The sequence below is a fragment of the Protopterus annectens genome, chromosome 12.part0 (genome assembly GCF_019279795.1).
Source record: "Protopterus annectens isolate FY-2018-M chromosome 12.part0, PAN1.0, whole genome shotgun sequence".
NCBI lineage: Eukaryota > Metazoa > Chordata > Ceratodontiformes > Protopteridae > Protopterus > Protopterus annectens.
Window position 1 is genome coordinate 166,450,072 of NC_056746.1, and position 24,283 is coordinate 166,474,354.

Genomic DNA, 24,283 nt, shown 5'->3' on the forward strand with positions numbered 1-24,283 from the left:
TCCAGCCTTCCAGCCATAGCTTTGGGACTCTACCCAAATGTAATGACTGCAACAGTGAAACATGACGAACATAGTACAGTTGTGTACACTTACCATAAATGTAGATGTTAGTGTATTCACTGTTGCAGTCCAGGTTACCCACCCACCATCCGCCTTTTCTTCTGATGGAACCTATCTTTCCTTCTCTGATTTATGCAACCTATGTGGTATATTTGCTTTTGATGAAGGTAAAGTTCATATTGGTACATGTAATTTTTATATATAGATATAAATTTTGGCTACCCTTTTAGGGGGCGCCTGACATCTGGGGCACGAAAAACTAAAGAAAATGACGTCTGCTCCTTCTTTTATAACCCCGACGAGCCGACGCAGGACCCAAGACTTTGGAATTCAGGCCGACTGAGGGCAACCTGCCAGCAGGATTACCCAAATGTAATGACTGCAACAGTGAATACACTCTAACATCTACATTTATGGTAAGTGTACACAACTGTACTTTCTCTGCACTGCCCTTTGGCTCATCTACTGTGCCCAGGGTCTTCACAAATTGCCTGGCACCAGTAATTGCATTTTGCAGACAAAGAAACATTCAGATTTATCCTTATCTGGACGATTGTCTAATTCAGGCAGAAAACAAGGACACACTTCTACAACATCTGACGTTTGTGAAATGGCTTCTAACTTGCCTAGGGTACACTATAAACAAAAAGAAATCATAACTGGTACCCTCTCAAATAATTACATTCCTGGTTGCTAGCTTGAATACAACTGCCCAGATGGCTTACCTCACGCCAAACAAACAAATTCAATTGATGACATACTTCAAACAAATGGCCACAAAAAACCCAGCTATCTGCAGGACAAATAATGCAGGCCTTGGGGTTCACGGCTTCCTGCATTCTACTAATTCCATATGCAAGACTGCATGTGAGGAAATTTCAATGGTACCTAAAAAGCTTATGGAGTCAACATTGTCACAGCCTGGAAACAATGATTCCTCTCATTCCTTGCCTGCAACAGGAGTTCCTATGGCGGGCAGAGGCCTGTCACCAAAACAAGGGACTGTCATTCATTCCACGTCCTACCACCCAAACCCTGACTACAGACGCATCAGATTTTGCTTGGTGGGGCCCTTCTGGCAGGCAGATGCATTCAGGGCGAATGGAGCCCAATTCAAATGCACCTACATATCAACCAGAAAGAAATGCTAGCTGTACAAAATGCTCTGACAGCCTTCAAGGACTTTCTTCATCCAGGACAACTACTGATAAAGACTGACAACACCACAGTTATGTGGTACATAAACAAGCAGGGGGGGTACCCACTCTTACCCTTTTTGCAGACTAGCCATGGCTTTGTGGAACACAGCCTTGAATTACCAAATACATCTACGAGCTCATTTCCTGCCAGGAAAGCAAAATACTCTGGCAGATGAACTAAGCAGAAATCTTATGGACCCACGAGAATGGAAACTGGATCCACAAATCTTCAGCATGTTGATACGAAGATGGGGGAGCCCAGGCATAGATCTTTTTGTCTCTCCCCAAAACTATCGGTTGCACAAATTCTCCACAAGAACTCATCACAAAAAAGCTTGGAAAGTGGATGCTCTGTCCTTCAGATGGAAAAACCTATCAGTCTATGCCTTTCCCCCTCTGCCTCTGCTCTCCAAGGTTTTACAAAAAGTCAGACAGGAAAAAACAAAAATGATTCTGATTGCTCCAGACTGGCCTTGCTAGCACTGGTACCCGCTTCTATGCAATATGTCACACCTTTCTCCATGGTACCTGCCTCAGACCCCTCACCTACTGTCTCAGCAGAAACTGTCACATTCTGCACACTCGGCTCCAAACTCTGAATCTTGCAGCATGGCTAATCAACTAATTTAATCAGTCACATCTCTCAGTAAATCTGTGATGGATGTCATTTTGGAGGCTAGAAGGCCTAGTACTAGAAAATCTTATGCTGATAAATGGAAAATATTCTGTGCCTGGAACCAAACACAAGGAATAAACACAGCAATGCCCAATATTCCTCGGATTCTGCAATATTTAACTGAGATGCTTCACAAGGGCCTATCTTTTTCTTCTATAAAAATCCATGCCTCGGCCATTTCGGTTCATTACAAAACAGAGCCTCCTCTCTCTTTCTCATCCCTGCTAAAGCAGTACCTTAGAGGGGCCAAAAATTTGAGACCTCCCAGGAGAGCACCAACTCCTGCATGGGACCTCAGTTTTGTGCTGGAAAAACTCACCTTACCTCCTTTTGAATGAGCTGCTACTGCAGACATAAAATTTCTCTCTTGGAAAACAGCTTTTCTTTTAGCAGTCACTTCAGCTAGAAAGATTTCAGAACTACAGGCTCTCATTGCAGTGGAGCCTTTCATTATCTTTTATCCGGACAGGTGGCCCTCAGGACCAATCTATCCTTTATGCCTAAGGTGATATACATTGTGGCTCTTAATCAGACCATTCATCTGCCAACTTTTTTCCCAAATCCACAGAACAAGGAGGAGCGGAATCTGCTTTCATTGGATGTACACAGACAACTAAGATTCTGTTTAAACAGGATAAAATCGCTAAGAAAATCTGAGCAACTCCTGGTGGCATTTGCTGCAGGGGCAGAGGGAAAGGCTATTTCAAAGCATACCATTTCAAAATGGATAAGCCAGTGTATTCGTTTCTTCTACATGCACCATGGTAAACCTGTTCCCAAGGGAATTAGATCCCATTCCACCAGGGCTGCATCTACTTCTGCAGGTTTTCTCAGAGGGGTTCTTACCAGAGACATTCTAGAAGCTGCTACTTGGAGCTCATTTCATATGTTCACCAGACATTACCATTTACCTCTTTTCTAAATCCAGAGCAGGCTTTGCCACTTATGTCCTGCAGGGCCTTATAGCCGCTCCTAATGCTGTATAATTCCATCCTCCCAACCATAGCTTTGGGATTCTACTCAAATGTAATGACTGCAACAGTGAAACACGAAGAACATAGTATAGTTGTGTACACTTACCATAAATGTAGATGTTCAAGTGTATTCACTGATGCAGTCCTGGCTACCCACCTGCCAGCCCCCTATTTCTCTCATTATACCTCTTCTTTCCTTTACTATGATCAAAAGCCGTTTTGGTGTATTTGGTTTTAGTTGGAGGTATAAATTACATGCATATATATATATAGATATATATATATATATATATATATATATATATATATATATATATATATATATATATAGCTCCCCATTTGGGGGGCACCTGACATCTGGGGCAAGAAAAACTGATTAAAATGGCGTCTGCTGCATGTTTTATACCCCCTGATGACCTGACGTTATGGAAGAAGAGACCGCAACCGACGCAGGACTCAAGACTTTGTTATTCAGGCCGACTGAGGGCAACCTGCAAGCAGATTACCCAAATGTAATGACTGCAGCAGTGAATACACTCGAACATCTATAGTTATGGTAAGTGTACACAACTGTGCTTTTTGTGGCAAGAGCTCTTGCAGTATCCGGGTCTGATTTAGTGACCACAGGTTTTGCACTGTGAAGGAAATGGTGACTGAGTGGAAGCGAAGACAGTAGTCTGTCTTTTGTGCTTTGAGAACAGCTTTGCAGCTCTAATTTCTCAAGCATTGAGGAGTTTTACTTATTTGAATAACTTTGCTAGAATTTTTCACTGGATGAAGAGGTGGTTTATTTTTTTGAAATTATCTTCATTTCACTGGAATATAGCAATGCAGGGTATGAAAGCACAAGGAAATTGTCTTAGTCTCTGTCTGAAGAGAACAGTCTCTAGTAATGTATTTCGGCTTTTCCCGGTTAGGGGTCGCCACAGCGGAACTCCAGTCTGCTAATGATTGGCAGTGGATTTTTACGGTGTCGAGTTGCCAACCCGACACCCAACCTACAAAGAAGGTGCACCCATTCACGCACGCACCTACCTGCATGTCTTTATACATCCCTCGATCACGGGGAGGACATGCAGACTCCACACAGAAGGCACTTCAGCCGAGAATTGAACTGGAGAACCTCTTGCTGGGAGGCAACAATGCTAACCACTGCACCACCGCGGCCTAAAGAGAACAGTCTCTAAATACCTTTTTTAGGTCATTTGTGGAGATTAATTTTCATGAAGGGCATATGTTTCTTTTCCATTTTTTTTCTTTTATCAGTAATCCTTTATGTTTTGGTACTAGCTCTTTTTATAGGCAATATCCTTTGGCCTAAATTTATCTGGCAGCAAATCCAAATCTCCTGACTGGCTATTTGATCTGTTGCTCATTGCTAGCAGAGAGCAGTAACACACAGCATCTGATGATGTCAATCTTCACATAATCCTTGACTATGGGGGCTCAGTTCCAAGCCTTGGAACCAACTTGGCTGTTTACTACAGCTCGCGCCTCCCAAACTCTCAAGCTAGGCTCTACCCATAATGCTTCTTTGTAAAACACCTCAGATCTCATTTGTCGCTTCACATGTCAGGCGCATCTGATCCTGTCTCTCAAGTTTTGACAGATGTTCTTCATTCCACATTGCTGCAGTCCTAACCATTGGGTAGTCCGCTGTCCAGTCGGCCCGAATACCAAAGTATATGGCTGACGTCGGTCAAGGCGCATTAGACTGATGTCAGGACGTCAGGGTACTAATGCGCATGACCGACGTCATATCCTCAGTCTTTTTTGCCGCATGGTCCGATGCAGAAGCAGTTTTGCGAGTGCAGGTTGGCGTTCTGAAAAATTTCCGAAGTCGGAGTTTCAGACCGAATCAAAGTTGGCTAAGTACCCCGTTGGGGAACATTTTGGTTTTTTCTTGCCTCAGTATTTAACCGGATGTCAGAAAAAGTGAATAACTGTATTTCTTGTGGGAAGCAGATACCTCATAGGGATTACCATACTTTGTGTATACCTTGTTTAGGGCCTGAGCACGACGTTGTTGGTTGCCGCTCTTGTGCTAGATTTAACAAACGCACTATTAAGAGAAGGTTAGACTGTGCCAGGTTAGTGTTTGGGAAGCGTTGTAATTATAAAATGCCGTCGGATGCTCCGCCCGCTTCGTCCAAAAAGCGCAAGGACAAAACAGCAAAGCCTAGGGTTGATGAACCGCAGTCCCGGACGCCGGTTCTTTAGAAGGCTCAGTGGAGCCAGAGGTTTTGCCAGGAGTTTCTTTGGAGTCTCAGGCAGAGACTTTACTGTTACAGGATGTGCCTTCTCAGGAGGTAGGCCAGGCTGAGGGGCTTCTCAGGTAACTGTTCTTCCCTCTCTTCCCAAGGTAGTTAGAGCCTCTCCTTCTGTTTCCAAAACTTCTTTGAGAGGTAGGCCAAGTTTAGCTTCAGTGGGGCTTCTCCTAGCACTTCAGGTTCTGTGCCTAAGAAACATATGCTTAAAATGGCAGAAGATTTAATTACTATGATTAGAGGCTCTATGCCCCTCCTGATAAGAGGCCTAGGGTGGAACCTGAGTTTGAGAGTTTTGAACAGTGTTCAGAGGCTTCTGAGTCTTCTCGGAAGACTTGCAGGAGTATCCTCCTTATTCTGATTCTGATGTGGATGATTCCACTCCTACAGCTTCTCCTCCTGAGGATTTCTCATTTTCAGAGACTCTGCATTCCATGAGGGAGCACTTTAAATGGGAAGGCCAAGATTACTCTGATTCCAGGAAAAGGCTTAGGGAATTCTTATTTTACCCCAGCATAGGCCCTTAGCTATACCTCCTGTGTTGAATGTGGTGGAAGATGTTTTGCAGAGGCTTCCCTGAACCCTGATTCTTTGCCTCCTGCCCCTGTTAAACCTGATAGGTACTATAGGGTGCCTGAAGCTCATAAGTATCTGTTTAAGAGTCCTAGGGCAGACCCGGAAACTGTTTCTCAGGGGCCTAAAGGTGTTAAGGCCTCTGTTGTTAAAAATCCTGTTCCCACTGATAAAGAGGCAAGGGCTTTGGATAGGTGGGGAAAGAAAGTGTATACTTCTTCCACTTTAGCCATGAGAGCGTTGAATTGTCAGTTTCACATGCTAAAATATCAAAATTATCTCCTTTCACAATTGAAATCTAAGGTGGATGCTTTGGCGGAAGGTATAGAGTGTAAAGAGTTGCTGGATTTAGTTCATGTGTCTGAACAAGTGGGTAAGCATTCTTTGCAATGTGGTTTTGATGCTGTGCAGGCCTCCTCGAGGGTGGCTGCCACTAGTTCTGTTCTTCGCAGGCATGCCTGGTTGAGGGATCAGAATTTAGCAGAGCATGTTAAGACTAGGATTTTGGATGCTCCTTTACAGTCTGATGTGTTATTTGGTTCGCCTGTGGAAGCAGTTTTAAAGAAAATGGAGGACAAAGCTAAGTCTATGCAAACTGTTAAAGATTTTTGCAGGTGCAGCCACCAAGTTTAGTAGAAATTGGCCTACTAAGGGATGGACATATCCTGCTTATGATTCCCAGTCTAGGGGTAGGTCTAGACGTGGTAGGGGCAGAGCTCAAGGTTCTTTTAGGCCTAGAACAGGGGTTCACCTGCTCAGACTTCTGGTGAGGGCAGGGGTCAGTCCTTTCGTAAACAGACCCAATGACCTGCCTTTTCAGCTGCCAGTAGATTCTCGCCTGGCAGCTCCTTTGGGAGGAAGACTGTCTCTTTTCAAAGAAAATTGGGATTTAATCACTCAAGACAGATGGGTGTTGGATATCATTCACCACGGTTACAGGTTTTATTTCCATACTTTGCCCCCTTTCAAAGGCATGCCAGACGCCCCTCCACAAAGGAAAGAGGCTCACAAGCAAATTTCTCTGTTACTCCAAATAGGGGCCATTCAGCCAGTCCCTGTACCAGAAAGGGGCCTAGGATTTTATTCTCGCCTGTTCCTAGTACCAAAGAAGGGGAACACGTGGAGACCAATTTTGGATTTATCTATCCTCAACACTTATCTGGACATTCCCAAGTTCAAGGTGTTGACGTTACAACAGCTTTTACCTCTGCTGGGCAAAGATCATTGGATGGTAACTTTAGATCTCAAGGAAGCTTACCTTCATGTGCCTATAAGACTAAGTTGCAGGAAGTATCTGCGTTTTCGAGCTGGAAATTCTCATTATCAGTTCTCTGCATTGCCCTTTGGCTTATCTACTGCGCCCAGAGTATTCACAAAGGTTCTGGCTCCAGTGATAGCTTACTTCAGGCTAAAAGGAATTCAAATCTATCCTTACTTGGACGACTGCCTGATTCTGGCTCAAGAAAAGGAAGACCTTCTACAGCATCTGGAATATGTCATAGCAGTGCTAAGATGCCTAGGGTATTCTGTGAACGAAATAAAGTCCAGTCTAGTACCCTCTCAAGACATGTGCTTTCTGGGTGTGAGACTGAATACAGCAGCCCAGATGGCCTTTTAACCCCGGACAAACAAAAGAATCTTTCCAGTTACTTCCATCAACTATCTCTTCAGTCCGGGCTGACTGCAAGGACAGTCCTTCAAGCCTTAGGGTTCATGGCATCTTGTATTCTGGTGCTTCCCAATGCCAAACTGCATATGAGGAAGCTGCAATGGTATCTCAAAATGTGTGGACACAGCACTGCCAGGATTTGGACACTGTCATTCAAATAATACCTTGCATTCAAAAGAATTTTTGTGGTGGGCTCAGGAATGTCACCTAAACAAGGGACTCTCTGTGACCCGCCAGAGGCGAGTCAGATTTTAACGACAGATGCCTCGGACATTGCTTGGGGAGCTCATCTAAATGGAAAGTGGATACAAGACAAGTGGCCTGCCAGACTACAGCATCTACATATCAACATGAAGGAGATGTTAGCAGTCCAGTTTGCATTAATGGCTTTCAAGGAGTTACTTCTTCCTGGGCAGGTGTTGATTCTAACAGACAACACAACTGTCATGTGGTACATCAACAAACAAGGGGAACACATTCTTATCCTCTATGCAGGCAAGCAATGATTTTATGGGAGACTGCTCAGCTTGCAACTAACTCTTCAGGCAAGGTTTCTGCCGAGCACAGAACTCCTTAGCAGATGTGTTAAGCAGGCAAATCATGGATCCCCACGAGTGGAAACTGGATCTTCATGTATTTCAGAAATTGACAGTGTCATGGGGAACTCCAGACATAGATCTGTTCGCTTCTCCACTAAACCACCAGCTGCCAAAGTTTTGCACAAAGGGGTTTCATCATACAGCTTGGAAAGTGGATGCTCTTTCTTTCAGTTGGAAAAATCTTCATGTGTATGCCTTTCCACCTCTGCCTCTTCTTCCAAAGGTGCTCCTAAAGGTCAGACAAGACAAGCCAAGGATGATTTTTATAGCTCCAGATTGGCCTCGGCAACACTGGTACCCACTACTAAGGAGTCTGGTAAGGCAGCCCCCATGGCCTTTACCTTTGATTCCACATCTGTTATCTCAGAAGGACGGTCACCTGCTCAATGTCAAGCTTCACTCTCTTCATCTAACAGCCTGGCATATTCTGTGTTGAAACACAGCAGGTCTCAACTTCCTCAACAAGTTTTAAATGTGATTATGGAAGCTAGAAGACCTAGTACAAGAAAAGTGTACGCAGAAAAATGGAAGAGATTTTTATTTTGGAGTGCAGCAAAGAATTTGGAGATTTCTGAGCCTAATTTGAGTGTGGCTCTTCAATATCTTACTGAGTTACTGGACAAAGGTTTGTCTTTCTCTTCCATTAAGATTCATGCTGCAGCAATTTCAGCTCACTATGATTGTGACCCACCATTGTTTTCGCATCCTTTGTTCAAGCAGTTTCTTAGAGGGGCAAAGAATATAAGACCCTCACGTAGAGCTCCTACTCCTGCTTGGGATCTCAATTTTGTGTTGGAAAAACTTACTCTACAACCTTTTGAGCCTGCGGCTACTGCTGACTTGAAATACTTGTCATGGAAGACTGCTTTTTTGTTGGCTATTACTTCTGCAAGAAGGGTTTCTGAGTTGCAGGCCCTTATGGCAGTAGAGCCCTTTTGATTTTCCATAAGGATAGGGTATCATTACGTACTAATCCTTCCTTTATGCCTAAGGTGGTTTCTAGTGTGGCTTTAAACCAAACTATTCATTTGCCTACTTTCTATGCAGATCCCCAAAATAAGGGGGAAAAGATTTTGCACACTTTAGATGTACATAGGCAGTTGCGTTATTATTTAAACAGGACTAAGGATTTCAGGCAGTCTCAGCAATTGTTTGTTTCTTTTGCTTTGAGTTCTCAGGGCAAGCCTGTGTCTAAGCAAACTATTTCTAAGTGGATTGGGTTTTGCATTTCATTTTGTTACTCCCATCATGGCAAGGAGATTCCAGCTGGGATTAGGCCTCATTCCACTAGGGCTACTGCCACTTCAACAGCATTTCTAAGGGGGGTGGCAACTAAGGATATTTTGGAGGCAGCTACTTGGAGTTCAGTGCATACTTTCTCTAAGCATTACCACCTTCCTCTCTACTCTAAATCTAGGGCTGGTTTTGCCACAGCTATTTTGCAAGGCATGTTGACAGCTCCTGCTTCCTTATGATTTGCCAGCCTCCCTTACCTCTGCTTTGGGATTCTACCCAATGGTTAGGACTGCAGCAATGTGGAATGAAGAACATAGTACAGTTTTGTACCTACCATAAATGTAGATGTTCGAGGATCCACATTGCTGCAGTCCAATTTACCCTCCCTCCCCTCTGTGTTTAGGGGTGGTGGTGTGGGCTAATATATATATATATATATATATATATATATATATTCTTGTACATTTGTATATATTGTATATATGTTTGATGCAGGGCTTTTTGGTGTTTTGGTTTGGGCCTTGTCTTTTTAGGGTCTTCTGACATCTGGGGCAAGAAAAGACTGAGGATATGACGTCGGTCATGCGCATTAGTACCCTGACGTCCTGACATCAGTCTAATGCGCCTTGACCGACGTTTGCCATATACTTTGGTATTCGGGCCGACTGGACAGCGGACTACCCAATGGTTAGGACTGCAGCAATGTGGATCCTCGAACATCTACATTTATGGTAGGTACAAAACTGTACTTTATTTAGTGTAAGTTATTCTGTATTTTACCTATATTTTCTACTGTCTCTCCTTTCACTTGCCTTTCTTTCTACCTGCTCCTCTCCATTTCTAATTTCTACACGAGTGGTTTTTCTTTCCCTTTCTTTCTACTGCTGGGTAGTTCCTTAATGTACCATTGCTGGTACTACCTTCTCCCTTTCCTTACCTTTACGTTTATTCTGGTTACCATTGTTGGTACCCTGTTCCTTCTATCAAAAAAGGAATGCTGTCTTTTTCTTTTCTGTCTCCTTTTGCGTGTGGTGCCTGAGTGCTGTTTAGTATTTGACCCCTTTTTTTTAGTCTAACATGGTTGAGCAGTCATCTAAGGGCACCTCTGGCTTCAAGAAGTGCCAAAAATGTGACAGGAAGATGCCCAACTGCCAAACTCTGGGTATGTGTTCTGTGTATACTGTTTGGGTGCTGTCCACCTTCAGGAGGGTTGTGCATTTTTCCATGGTTGCTCTGCCAGAACCTTGACTGAGTGGAGAAACAAATTAATCTTGAAAGGTCTTTTAAAGGAAGACTTTGAAGAGGCCGTATATGGTCAAAGAACTGAAGCCAGCTCATCGTCATCTTAATCCTCCAAATCAAAAAAGCAATCTTTCGGTTCTGAGCAGTTCCTCAAAACCGTATTCTAAATTGACTAAGCTACCTACAGTGTGGACACTTTCCACTGCACCAGTAGGCAAGGATGATTCAGCACCAAAACGTACTTCGGAACAGGCATCTTGAGCTTCGGTACCAAAATAGAGTACTTTTACTTTTATCATCCTATCGAGGATCACCTATTCCATTTCAGTGCATTTTTTTATGGACAGACCACCCAGCCTCTTCATGGAATCAAGACCATCTAGGTCTCCTTCAGCATCATCCATTCGGTCTACTAAGAGTCTCTTGGAAACGGACATCATGAGGCAGGCTGACCAGCTCCTGATGATAAGGGGATTGCCTCTGTCTTCGGTTCCCAGCCAACTAGCCTCTCGAACCGATCCCTCACTGACACTGTCACACTTGTCCTCCTCCATCTCCATTTGTGTCCTTGGAGCCCCTGGTACTGACCTTCCCATCTCGGGCTGCCTTGGTTCCATTTACGGTTTCTTCTCGAGAACCAAGGATTGACTTGAGTTTTTCCAGTTTGTCGGAACCAGAGACCTCCTGGGGTCGAGGCTTTGTCACTGGTTCTGAGGGGCAGAGTTTTGACTTGGATTCTTTCAGAGCCTTCCATGCCCCTCGGTGCCTCGGCATTTGTAAGCTCGACCCAGGCTTCTGCTTCGGAGGTGGCTTCTTCTGTGCAGGGTGGGACCACGGTTCCAAAGGACTTTATTTTGTTTCCAGACTCCCAACCCTGTATGGGGGGGGGGGGGCAGCCTTTCGAATCTTTGAGAAAAGGCCTTGTCCATTGTTGACCTGCAGCACTTGCCTTCCATGTTGGGCCAAGCATCATGTGTTTTCCCTCGACCGGAGCTTCCTCCAGCCTCAGGAGTGACGCACCTTGATGGTTTCCTGTTTAGATACTTCCCCAGAACATCCCACTGAGGAAGTCCCTTTGAAGAAAAAGTGCAAGAGGAAGAAGAGTCCTTCACAGGAGATACTGATTCTGATGAGAGGGAAGGTTCCTCCAGATCGCTCCCTGATGATTCCTTTGGGAATATCCTGGAAATCCTGAAACAGAGGGGTGGCTGGACTTCCCTCCAGCCTTCCTCAGAGGAATCTGTATACCTGTATACCTGGAGGCTTTTCATGTCCAGCCCTCTACCTCTTGAATTTCTCCACACGCTGATGACCTCATTAAACTGATCACTCAGTGGGCATGAACAATTACTGACTCCATTGAGCCAATCCCCAAATTGCCTGACCAGATCCTGTCTGCCCCAAAGGATGAGTAGCATTGGGCAAAGGGTATCCCTGTAGACGCCATGGTGATAGTGGCAGCCACAAAAAAAGAACTTGCAGAGGAAAGTCCTACTGTCCGTCCTCCTAACAAGGAGTCTACGACTATGGATAAGTTTGGGAAACACTTTTATACTTCTTTGACCTTCGCTGTCAGGTCTTTGAACTATATGACTCACTTTATCAGGTTGCAGAGGGATCTCATAAAAGAGCTTTCAGATATTGCAGGAACAGTAGTTGAAGGGGGTCCGAGACAAGGTTACCTCTTAGCTCTCTACCCTTGAATTGATTTGCAACTCATCCAAGAGGCTGACTCCCCATGCAGCTGAAGGACGACAAAGGCAGCAGGTTCAGGCGTAGCCATCAGGAGACATGTCTGCCTAGATGCGCTTGTGACTTTGCAGAGCCATTTTAATCTTCGTTTATCAGTGCTCCGTTTGATGGATCATCCCAGTTTGGACCCAAAATAAAGGACACGCTCGCCAGATATGAGAAAGATGGGAAGACTCTTTCTGCCGTAGGCCTATATTTCACCACTCTTCAACAACCTTACTCTAGGAACCAGAGCAGTGGGAGGATGTCCCAAGAGCCTATACGGGACTCACATGGCAGGGACTCCTCCTGGAGCAGAGGGGGAAGTAACAATGGAAGATGCCATTCAAGAGGAAGAGTTGGCCCGCAGAATCAGGGGTCCAGAGAGACCTTCTCTAATAACTCCTACCATTGCTCCTGAATGGAGGCCTGATTGCCTTCTTCTGGAGGCAGTCAGTGGCGAAGAGTTCATAGATTAGTTCATAGGTTCATAGATTAGTACTAGGCTAACTGTCTTTGTAGACCACTTTAAGCATAGCCAGTTACAACATGTGAGAATCAATCCCTGCACCTTTTGCTTGTAAGGTAAACACCTTAACCTTTATGCCAACCTCCCACTACCATATGGCTACATATGACATCGGACAAATGGGTGTAGAGGATCATTTCCAGAGGCTACATCCTTCCCCTTTCAACAAATCTAAAATCACAAAAAAGACTCCCAGATGTTCCACACAGTCATAGAAATTCAAAAACTGCTCGAGGAAAGTCATCCAAGAAGTCCCACCAGACTAGAGAGGATCCGGGTTTTACTCAAGCTTCTTAGTGCCCCAAAAAACAGGGGACTGGAGACCCATTTTGGATCTCAGCCAGTTCAACAAGTCAGTTCAGCAAACCAAGCCCCGGATGGTCTCGGTACAGTCAGTACTTTCTTGGAAAAAGATGATTGGATGTGCTTTGTAGATCTTCAGGATGTGTATATTTCCACATAAAAATGGACAAATTCTCCAGAAGTTTCCTGTGCTTCCAGCTGAGAGCTAGTCACTTTCGGTTCAGAGCACTTCCCTTTGGTCTCACCACAGCCCCCAGGGTGTTTACCAAATGCATGGCAGTGGTAGCAGCTCATCTCAGACTGCTGGAGTTCCGAGTTTTTCCTTATCTCAATGACTGGCTCCTTACTGCTACCACCAGGCATCAATTCATAAGGGCAAGACATTATACCCTACATCTTTGCACCTCCTTAGACATTATAGTAATTTACAAAATGTCACATCTGAAACCCACACAGCAGCTGGAATTTATCGAAGCTCTGTTAAACACAGTTACGGAATTGCTTAATTGCTTCAATCCCAGAAAAAAGGCTCCAAAGGTAAGATCACAAGTAAAACATATATTATTCGGAACAGAAGTGTTCCAGCCAGATTCATCCTAAAGGTGCTAGGGTCAATAGCCTCTATTACTCCAGTTCCCTTGGCCCAGGTATCACTTGCAGATTCTCCAATGGCTTCTGGTCTCCCAGTGGTCTTTAGTAAATCAGCCAATGTCCTATCATATTTTGATCAATCATTGCAAGCAAGACTTTTCTTGGTGGCTTCATTCCAGTCATCTTCTTTCGGGCAGTCCATTCCTCCCTCCACAGCTCCTAACCGTAGTGACCACGGATGCTTCCCAGATGGGGGGGGGGGCATTATCTCGGAAGGACAGTCCAAGACACTTGGTCCCAACTGGAGGCCAGTTTGCACATCAGTGTTCTAGACATGAGGGCGATGCTCTTAGCGCTGCAAGCATTTCAAGATGGCCTCCCCCTGGGAACAGTGGCAGTTCTGATGGACAGCATGTCAGTAGTCTGGTAAATCAATAAACAAGAAGGAACCAAATCTTAACCACTTTGTCGAGAAGCCCTCAAGAGTTTGGCAATGGGCAATTTCTTCCAACCACTTTCTTTCAGCAAAGGACATTCAAGGGAGCTCCAGCGTGATAGCAGACAAATTGAGCAGAACTGTTCTGATGCCTCATGAGTGGTGTCTCAATCGTGCAGTGATGGAAAAGATTTTTCCCCCCTGGGGCCAAGCTTGATGCAAACTGTTTGCATCCCTTCTGAACACGAAGTCCAGCAGTTACTATGGGGGGGGGGTCACCCAGAGACGCTCTTCTCCACGATTGCCCCTCTGTCTCCTGTATGCCTTTTCCCCAACTCCTCTGATATTTCAATTTCTAAAGAAAGCCAAAAGGCTGAAGAAAACAATAATCCTTATTGCTCTGTTCTGGCCTTGACAGGTTTGGTTTCCCTTCATTTGGCCTCAGCTATTTTGGAAACCTTGTATTCTGGTCCCAGTTCCAGATCTGTTATCTCCTCCAGAAGGAATGGTTCATCCGAATCTCCAACATCGCAAGCTCACTGCATGGCCTCTCCAGTTCCCATGACTGCCAGGCATTCTTCCCTTACCTCACTGGTCCTAGAAATTATTTTGGCTCATCACAAACCTTCTAATAGAAAGTTGTACCATAACAAATGGGAAAAAATTTGCTAGATGGGCTCTTGATATTAATGTTGACCCTTATGTAGCTCCTGTGGATAAGGTTTTGCATTTTCTGGATGTTCTTTATCAGTCTGGTTCTTCAGCTTCTACCATTCAAGTACACCTGCGATATCTAGCTTCCATATTGGTGTGGATGGTTCTTCACTTACGTCACATAAACTTTGTAAGGCCTTTTTTAAAGAAACCCTAATGCTAGGGCCTCTGTTTAAAGAACCCATTGCTTCATGGGATTTACCCTTGGTCCTACAGTCTCTCATTTTATCCCTCTTTGAGCCTTCAGCTACTTGTGACTTAAAATTTCTTACATGGAAAACTGTTATTAGCTATTACTACGGCCAGAAGAGCATTAGAAATACAAGCTTTGTCCTGCAACCCCCATATTTGATATTTCATAAGGACAGGGTTTCTTTCAGAACTAAGTCTTCCTTTTTTGCCAAAGGTTGTTTTGTAATCTAATATTAATCAAACCTTACACCTACCAGTCTTTTTCCCCAGTTTTTCCAATAAAGGGGAGTACTGTCTACACTTCAGATGTTCACAGGCAATTAGGACAAAGGATATCAGAAAATCAGACCAACTGTTTGTTGCCTTTTCCTCACTTTCTTTAAGCAACCCAGATTCTAAGGTTACCTTAGCCAAATGGCTTAGGGATTGTATCACCTTTATTTATCATTCAAAGGGTCTTCAACCACCACGTCCTGTGAAAGCTCATTCAACTAGAGCTGTAGCGGCTTCTGCAATTTTTCATGCCAGGCTTCTTTGGAAGACATTTGTGCAGCAGCTACATGGGCATCTCCTCATACTTTTATTACTCATTAGAAACTGGACCATGTCTCTAGGGGGTGTGCCTCATTCGGTTTTATGGTGCTCAGGAATATTCTGTTATGAGACCTCCCAAGATTCAAGTAGCTAGGGACACTGTCCCACAGTCAAGGATTACATGAAGACTGACAGCATCAGATAAAGAAGTTATGTCTTACCATAACGTTCCATCTCTGTTGTTGATCTTCACTAATCCTTGACATTCTCCCCCATCTTTCCCTGGTCTAAGACTCTTAGTCAACCAAATCTTTACTAAGACTGGCTTCCTAATTGGGGCGTAGATCTGGTTTCTTATTCTTGTTTATTATCTGTCTGCCGCTGTTAAAGGCAAACTCGATCTGAGCTCATTTTGAGAGGAACATTATGGGTAGAACTTGGGTCGAGAGTTTTGGGAGACACTAGTTGAAGTAAATGGCAGAGTATGTTCCGAGGCTGTGATCTGAGCCCCACAGCCAAGGATTAGTTAAGATCGACAACACAGAACGTTATGATAAGACACAACTTCATTTTTCAGTGCAAATCTAATCAGATATCCTTCCATATCACTGCTGCAGTATTCTTTGCATAATGAATCTCCTGCCAAGGATAGCCCAACATCCAGCCAGTATACCAAAGCCTTTAGATTTTATAGGCTCTTTGTGTCACATGTATGATCCCCACTTAAGGTGTTGGGCATATAGGTGATGTACGGATGCAAGCATTCAGAACTTCCTTGCTGCCAGACGGAACATGATTGATGAACGTTAGTCTAAATGCCTTTCTGCCATGCTGGGTACCAAGCCATCTTCAGATAAGTGCCCCTTTGGGGTTTCTTCTCTACCTTTTTTCTTCATTGTATTGTACTGTGTGTTCATATCAGCCAAGAAGGGAACATGTCAGTGTGGGAAGAGACAGAATCCCCATAAAGACCATCACGACCATTATCTTTTCCTTAAATGCTTCCCATGACCATACGCAATGCTCCATCTGTCAAGTGGTTGCTCTCAAGACCCTTCGTAGTCGCTTATCTTCCTCATCCATATACCTTGACATCCAGTGACTTAAATTGTTGGCTCAGGGTACTTTGGCAGAATCCTCATATTGTGAGGGTCAACCTTCTGCCAAGGAGAAGGCCAAAAAAAAGCTAGGCCTGATGTGGTTGCTATCTAGCCTCCCCCAAGACAACTGTCGAGAAGCTAGCGAAAACCTTAAATACCATTTGATGCTTGCTATATAGGATCCTCTGCACTGACCACAAGAGAGGCTGGCATGGATTAGACTTCTCACATGTCCTCAAAGACTTTTCTAACATCTGATGTTCATCGTGTTATACTGCTGCAGTCATCACACTTGGGTTATCCTGCTGTCAGGCGGTCCCGCAGTCGGCCGAATCCCAAAGTCTTGGTCTGGCGTTGGTTGCCGTCGCTTCTTCCCTGACGTCAGTGCGACAGGAGAATAAAAGAGGCAGCCGACGCCATTTTCTTCAGTCTTTCTTGCCGCGTGGTGCCCGAAGCAGAAGCAGTTCGCAAGTGCCGGTCGGCTAGCTCCTTAGATTTTCGAATCGAATTTCAGCCCAAAGTCTTCTCTAAAGCTAAGTACCCCATTGGGGAAACTTTTCTTGCCTCAGACCAATGTCAGACAAAGTTAATAATTGCATTTCTTGTGGGAAGCAAATACCTCATAAGGATTTTCATTCTTATTGTATTCCTTGCATAGGCCCAGACCGCGATGACTCTGGTTGTCGGTTTTGTGCTAGGTCCAACAAACGTACAATCAAGCGTCGTGCAGATTTTGCCCAACATTATTCTGGCAGAACATTTAATTATAGCATGTTGTCGGAACAACCGACATCAGCAATGATTAAAAAACGCAAGGATAAGGACAGGCAACCAAGGCCAAGACCGGATACCGAGGCCTCAGCAAGGCCTGCCGCCGGTTCTCCGGTTTTCAGTGAGGCGCCTACGCAGCACCTGACTACCGCTGATTTAGAAATTCTGACGGCCTCCCAGACCGAATCAGCTGGGCCTCAGGAGCCGGTTCCATCTCACCCCTCGGACGCCAACCCTGACGGTGATCCAGAGATTTTGGACAGGCCTTCGGTTTCTGAAGGTGTCTTCAAACCGACGACTATCTCTATTAAGTCTTATGCTAAACTTAAACCCCCCTTAAAAGTTAGGAAACCGGGTCCACAGTTCCCCCCACATGCCCCTTTGCTTAAAAAACAGATGCTTAAGATGGCTGAGGATTTAATTACCCTTATCAGTGGTTCACAACCCCCTCCTGACAAAAGGCCTAGACTGGAGGAAGATTATCCTTCCTCTGACCAAGCATCCATTTCCTCAGCTAACTCTGAGGACCAGGATTTTTCCTTCCCTCCTTATGAAGACTCAGATGCTGAAGAGTCCATTCCCTCTGTCTCCCCCCCCCCCCAAAGACTACTCTTTTGGGGAAACTTTACACACCATGAGGGAACACTTCCACTGGGAAGGCCAAGATTACTCTGACTCTAAGAAAAGACTCCGTGAGTTTCTTCTTCTCCCACAGCATAGACCCCTTGCAATTCCTCCAGTTTTAGACATTTTGGATGATGTTTACACCGAATCTAGTCTAAACCCAGATTCCTTACCTCCTGCACCAGCTAAACCAGACAGATACTACCGAGTTCCTGATTCTCGTACGTTTCTATATAAAAGCCCTGTTGCAGACCACAAAACCATTTCCCAGGGACCCAAAGGGGTTAAGGCCTCTACTGCTAAGAATGCACTACCTTCTGAAAGAGATTCCAGAGCATTAGAAAGATGGGGGAAGAAAGTGTATACGTCTGCCACTTTGGCCATGAGGGCCTTAAACTGCCAGTTCCACATGATAAAATACCAGCAGTACTTGATTACACAGTTAAAGCAGAAAATGATCCCTCAGACAGATCAACCTGATTTCAAAGAGATGCAGGATTTGCTGCATGCAGCAGAACAGGTGGGAAAGCATACCTTACAGTATGGTTTTGATTAATTGGAAGCCTCATGTAGAGCAGCTGCCACAGGATCTGTAATACGTAGACATGCTTGGCTAAAAGAGCAAGCCTTACCAGAACATGTCAAAGCAAAGTTATTGGATGCTCCATTGCAGGAAAGATGTGTTATTTGGTGTCAAAGCAGAGGAAGTTTTAAAGAAAATGGAAGAAAAGGCAAAATCTATGCAGACAGTTAAAGATTTTTTACAGGTACAACCTCCTCGTTTCAGCAGAAACTGGCCATCAAAAAACTGGTCCTTTCCTGCATCAGACAGACCCCAAAGGGGTAGGTACAGACGCCCAAGGGACAGAGGCCAGCCACAAGGTTCTTTCAGGCCTAGACAATGGCATACAACAGCTCAAAGAGGTGGAGACGAAAGATCTCAGCCCTTCAGGAAACAAACACAATGACTTCCGTCTTCGCCTGCCAAGCAAAATTGCCCTGGCAGCACCTTTGGGAGGAAAACTGGCTCTATTTCCACAAAATTGGCGCATCATAACAAAGGACAAATGGGTTCTGATTATTACCCGAGCCTACAGATTTCATTTTCACACTTTACCACGGATGAGAGGCATGCCAAATCTGCCTCTAAACCAATGGGTAGACGCACAAATGCAAATTTCAGCTCTCATGGATATGAAAGCAATATAAAAGGTACCTACAAAGGAGCAAGGTCAAGGTTTTTACTCAAGACCATTTCTAGTACCAAGAAAGGACAAAGCCTGGAGACCCATTTCAGACCTCTCATTTCTAAACGCATACCTGGAGGTACCCAAATTCAAAATGCTCACACTACAGCAGCTTCTTCCCATGCTGGGCAAGGAGTCTTGGCTGGTAACGTTGGACCTCAAAGAGCATACCTGCATGTCCCTATCAGACAAGATTGCAGAAGATACCTCAGATTTTTGGCAGGGACAACGCATTATCAATTCTCTGCATTGCCCTTTGGCTTATCTACTGCGCCCAGAGTATTTACAAAATGCCTGGCATCAGTAATTGCATACTGCAGACAACGAGGAATACAAATTTATCCATATCTAGATGACTGCCTGATCCAAGCGGACAGCAAGGCCATTCTATTACAGCATCTGGCATTTGTAACAAAGCTGCTAAGTTGCCTAGGGTAATACCCTCACAAGACAACATTTATGAGTGCTAGCTTAAATACAATGGCCCAGATGGCTTATCTCACGCCAGACAAACAAAAACAACTGACTCTGTACTTCAAAAAGATGGCAATTTTTACCCAGCTCACTGCAAGGAAAATCCTGCAGGCATTGGGGTTCATGGCATCCTGCATTCAACTAATTCCACATGCAAAGCTGCATATGAGGAAATTACAATGGTACCTGAAAAGTGTATGGACTCAACACAGGCACAGCCTCGAAACAAGTATACCTCTCATTCCCTGCCTTCAAAAAGAGTTCATATGGTGGGCTCAAGCATGTCAAATAAACAAGGGTCTTCCTTTTGTCTTACCTCCAGCAAACCAAACTATGACAACAGATTCTTCAGACTACGCCTGGGGAGCACACATGGCAGGACAGTGCATACAGGGCAAATGGTCTGCAAAACAAATGCATCTACACATCAACCAAAAGGAGATGCTAGCTGTGCAAAATGCACTGACAGCCTTCAAGGACCTCTTGCATCCAGGACAACTACTAATAAGGACAGACAACACCACAGTTATGTGGTACATAAACAAACAGGGAGGAACACACTCCTACCCTTTATGCAGACAGGCAATGACCTTGTGGAACACAGCATTGACTTACCAAGTACAACTGCAAGCACAATTCCTGCCAGGAAAGGAAAACATATTGGCAGACGAATTAAGCAGAAATTTGGCAGATCCTCACGAATGGAGACTACACCCACAAGTTTTTTTCAATGATAACTCAAAGGTGGGGACGCCCAGACATAGATCTATTTGCCTCCCCCAACAATTGCCAACTACAGAAATTTTGCACAAGGACTTAACATTCCCTAGCCTGGAAAGTGGACGCCCTATCATTCAGTTGGACAGCATTGACAGTCTATGACTTCCCACCACTACCTCTCTTGACCAGGGTATTACTGAAAGTCAGATCAGAGAGACCACAAATGATCCTCATTGCTCCGCACTGGCCACGTCAGCACTGGTACCCATTGCTAAGGACCTTGACTCACAGCCCTCCATGGATCTTACCTCAATTCCCACTTCTATTGACTCAGCAAAACTCTCAGATCCTTCACAGTCAGCTCAGGACTTTATATTTAGCTGCATGGAGAATACCTTGAATTATCAATCAACACTTCTCTCAAAGGATGTCCTGAATGTCATTTTGGAGACCAGGAGGCCCAGCACCAGAAGAACTTACTCGGACAAATGGAAAAGATTTTGTGCATGGAACCAGGCTAAAGGCCAAAATCCTTGGATACCAAACATTCCTCAAATACTGCAATACTTAACGGCGATGCTACACAAAGGCCTTTCTTTCTCATCCATTAAGATCCATGCTTCAGCCATTTCAGCTTAATATAATACGGATCCTCCCATATTCTCACACCCTTTACTAAGGCAGTTTCTTAGAGGGGCTAAGAATATAAGACCCACCAGAAAACCCCCAACGCCAGCTTGGGACCTCAACTTCGTTTTAGAAAAATTAACATTGCCTCCTTTCGAACCAGCCTTCTCAGCAGAACTACAATACTTGTCATGGAAAACAGCTCTGTTGCTGGCTATCACCTCAGCACGCAGGGTCTCAGAACTACAGGCACTTATGGCAGTGGAACCTTTCATCATTTTCCATCAGGACAGAGTCTCTTTACAAACTAACCCTACCTTTATGCTAAAGGTAGTATCCAGTGTGGCTTTGAATCAGACCATTCATTTACCCACCTTTTATCCAAACCCCCAGAATAAAGGAGAAAGACTCCTTCACTCTTTGGACATTCACAGACAGCTACATTACTATTTGGATAAGACAAAGACCTTCAGAAAAACTGACCAACTCTTTGTATCCTATGCTGCAGGTTCACAAGGAAAGGCTATTTCAAAACAGACCATCTCCAAATGGATAGCACATTGTATCCGCTTTTGCTACTCGCACCATGGGAAAGCAGTGCCTGTTACTATTGGGTCCCATTCTACCAGGGCTACAACAACCTCAGCAGCCTTTCTCAGGGGGGGTTCCAACCAAGGACATTCTGGAGCTAGCTACTTGGAGTTCAGTGCACACCTTTACCAAGCACTACCACCTTCCATCATACTCAAAAACCAGAGCTGGTTTTGCCACTGCAGTTCTGCAGGGCATCCTAGCTTCACCTAACCCAGTTTAGTACCAGCCACTCCTCCATAGCTTTGGGATTCAACCCAAGTGCGATGACTGCAGCATTATAACATGATGAACATAGTACAGTTTTGTACCTACCATAAATGTAGATGTTCGAGTGTATATACTGCTGCAGTCCAGGTTACCCTCCCACCATCCCCTCTACATACCAGGGTGTTTGTTATAACTCCATGTACTTCAGTCTATTGGATGCATGTCTATATGGTGTATTTGCTAACAGCTAGTACTATTGTTTATCTACTAAGGTATTTTTGCATAGTTATTTGTATTGCCTTCCTAGTTGGGGGCACCTGACATCTGGGGCAAGAAAAACTGAAGAAAATGGCGTCGGCTGCCTCTCTTATCCCCCTGTCGCACTGATGTCAGAGAAGAAGCGACGGTGACCGACGCCGGACCAAGACTTTGGGATTCGGCCGACTGCGGGACCGCTTGACGGCAGGATAACCCAAGTGTGATGACTGCAGCAGTGTATACACTCGAACATCTACATTTATGGTAGGTACAAAACTGTACTTTCTTGATGCTGACGGGGAACCTTGGTGTATTTATTTGCAAGGGACTGAGGGGAATTCCTCAGATTTTTGGAAGGGGGAGTGATTAAAACTGCGATAATTGAATCTCACCACGGGTCTGAACCACTGAGACTCTTTCGGGTGGATGTCCAGCCTTAAAAAAAAAAAAAAAAAAAAGCACATTACCCTTGTTAAAGATCCGCAACATGAATGGGAGGATTTTGCTCTGGGTCTATTCAATGCTTTAATGGTCTATGAAGTCTCCTCAAGGGGTGTCTGTCTCTGCTCCTCCCTGGTCTTCCACCCCCATTAAGAGGCCTAGGGAATTGGATTCCTCGAATGAGGACTTGTTTGGGGAGGAATCCCTAGCTTTCTCTTATCAAATTCCTTCACCTCTAGACTGTGGTTCTTTGGAAGACTATTCTTTGAGCTCAGACTCCCCTTTGGAAGAATTATCCTTTGGAGATACTGTTGCTCGCATAATGGAGTACTTCAAATGGGACTGCTCCCAGGTCTCACACATTCAAAAAAGATGATAATAGCTTTTACTGATGGAGTCCCCTAAGCCATTTGCTGTTCCTCCTCTTTTGGCAGCCTTTTTGAACACCTTTTTCTGCTGCCACTGTGGCTCCTGATTCTCAACACCTGGTTCCTAAGAAGCCTGACAAGGTTGTACAAGGTGCTTGAGGATTGTGAAATTTTATGCAAGTGCCCTTGTGTTGATCCTTCAGTGGTTTCACTTTCCTCTGACAAGCTTTGTAAGCTTTTGCATATAACAAGGTCCTTCCCTCAGATAAGGATAGTTGTAGTATGTAGAGGTTGGGTAAAAAAATGCATGTACTGCTGCCATTAATTACCAAACCCACATGAACAGGTATGTTTTGGCCCTTCTTTCTCAGGTTGCTTTGATCTTTGATTCTGATGAGAAGGCTTCAGCTGTTTTCCTCCTTGGATCCATTTCCAGGTCACCTGTCACTCCGTAAAATACAGCTATACTGCTGTTGATGCCTCTACCAGGGCTGCTACTTTTGGCTCTGTGATGAGGTGTTCTTGGCTACGTTTACAGGCTTTACCTGATGATATTAAAGTCAAGCTTTTGTATTCTCCTCTGGATAATAAAATATTTTTGGGGACAGTTGCTGCTAACCAGTTTGTCCCTACAGGATAAAGGTAAGGCCTTGCCGGAACTCTGATGTATTTTTGTGTCTCCTATTCCCAAAGTCCAGAGAAATTGCCCTTCTAAGTCTGTATTTTCCCACAGAGACTTGCTCACCTCCCAGGGTTAAGAAGGGATCTATATGAGTGTTCCTCCTGGTCAGTCAACTCAGATTCCTTTATCTCAGAAGCCTTTCTTTCAGGGCAAGCCTATCTCCATTTGACATTTGTCCTTCTCTTCCCCTCAACCAGGTCCACCTGTCTCGCTGCCTTTCCCTGTCCCTTCCAAATAGGTATCAGATAAACTTGGACTCCTGGGTGTTGTGTATCATTAGTCAGGGGTATTTCATGGTTTGGAAATCCCTATCCCCAATTCCCTTCTCGGGCATACTACAGCCTTCTCAGGAACAGCTTCTGTCCCTTTTGGATCAGGGCACCATTCAGCTTGTTCCACCCCCCCCACCTCCCCATGGGGTTTTATTCCAGAAAAATGTTGGTTCCTCAAAAGGAGGGTACCAGGAGACCCATTCTGGAGTTTTCTCTCCTCAACAGCTTTCTCAAGGTTTCTTTATTCTGAATGCTGTCTCTTCAGACATTCTTTCCTTCTCTTCCCCAGGCCTTCTTATTTTCCCTGGACCTCGAGAATGCCTACCTTCACATTCTCATTCAAACTCTTTTCAGGAATTTACTACATTTCTGT

The 24,283-nt window shown here is 44.6% G+C and overlaps 1 protein-coding gene across 5 annotated transcripts in view; it reads left to right on the forward strand.

Moving 5' to 3' along the window:
* The window catches only part of TSC2 (TSC complex subunit 2), a 3,048,576-nt gene that overhangs the window by 1,171,521 nt on the left and 1,852,772 nt on the right, over positions 1-24,283 (forward strand). The gene's annotated exons all lie outside the window — the stretch shown is intronic.